The sequence below is a fragment of the Gossypium hirsutum genome, chromosome A10 (genome assembly GCF_007990345.1).
Source record: "Gossypium hirsutum isolate 1008001.06 chromosome A10, Gossypium_hirsutum_v2.1, whole genome shotgun sequence".
Classification (NCBI taxonomy): domain Eukaryota; kingdom Viridiplantae; phylum Streptophyta; class Magnoliopsida; order Malvales; family Malvaceae; genus Gossypium; species Gossypium hirsutum.
In genome coordinates this window covers 82,511,705-82,512,113 of record NC_053433.1, presented here as the reverse complement: position 1 = coordinate 82,512,113, position 409 = coordinate 82,511,705, and positions in this window count along the sequence as shown.

The following is a 409-nucleotide window of genomic DNA, read 5'->3' as shown; positions in this document are numbered from 1 at the left end:
AGCAGTCATTATGACTCAGCCCCACAATGCTTCAAATATCTCAAGATCGGTAACTCTTTTGTTTTTATAGTTTCTTTTGTAAGAAAATAGACTCTTCAAGCTTTAATGACATAATTCACTCAGCTTCTAATTCAACTCCTATAATTTATGGCGATTTTCCAAAATCACCTTACTGCTGTTGTCCCCAAACAGATTATTACAAATCAAATACTAACATTAGCATTTCACCTTAATAGCTAGCTTACCAAGCCTTGATTTAACATATAATTCACACATATCACATTCAGCTATATATATATACATTTAATCATATTTATTATAACAAAGTATGCTCATGACAAATTACTCCCAATCGCATCTCAAATTCATCAAGCTAGAAACATTAAATTAAATCGTAGTTTAATCACTT